Raw genomic sequence first — 526 nt, 5'->3', positions numbered from 1 at the left:
ATATTACATATCATGGGGAAATGGGGTATACTGTGTTAATAGGTTAATAAATCAAGGTTATTGGTCTTGTTTTCTGCTTTTTGCTTTCATAATATCCCACCTAAAACATAACTTAACCCTTTAACTGACATCTCTACTGTGCAGTAGACGGATGGGAATAAATATGTCAAAATGAGGAGATGAGAGAGCAATCTTTCCACAGCTCTACTGTCCCACTTCTTTGTCTGCTTTTGCCATGGGGGGTTGGAATTTCCAGCTTTCTAGTGACAGCAGCAGTTTACAAACTTCAGTCGAATGGAAAGATAAAGAGCTAACGCATTATGCTGTAGATTATCTTTTTCTCCCTTTTATGACATTATATCTTGTAAGGGACAAAATATCGAGGCCCCTTTATGCAGTTTGGATGCGTTTCATTCTAATTGGTCAAGGACCCTAATTCTTTTTATGACTTATGATTCCATTATAATGTTGAAATTCAGACAAGTAATGAGTTTACATTTACATTATTATATGAAATCACCTACTA

Source organism: Sinocyclocheilus rhinocerous, unplaced genomic scaffold (genome assembly GCF_001515625.1).
Source record: "Sinocyclocheilus rhinocerous isolate Xijiao unplaced genomic scaffold, SAMN03320098_v1.1 scaffold5440, whole genome shotgun sequence".
NCBI lineage: Eukaryota > Metazoa > Chordata > Actinopteri > Cypriniformes > Cyprinidae > Sinocyclocheilus > Sinocyclocheilus rhinocerous.
The sequence above is the reverse complement of the archived record's forward strand: the minus strand, read 5'-3'. Positions refer to the sequence as shown.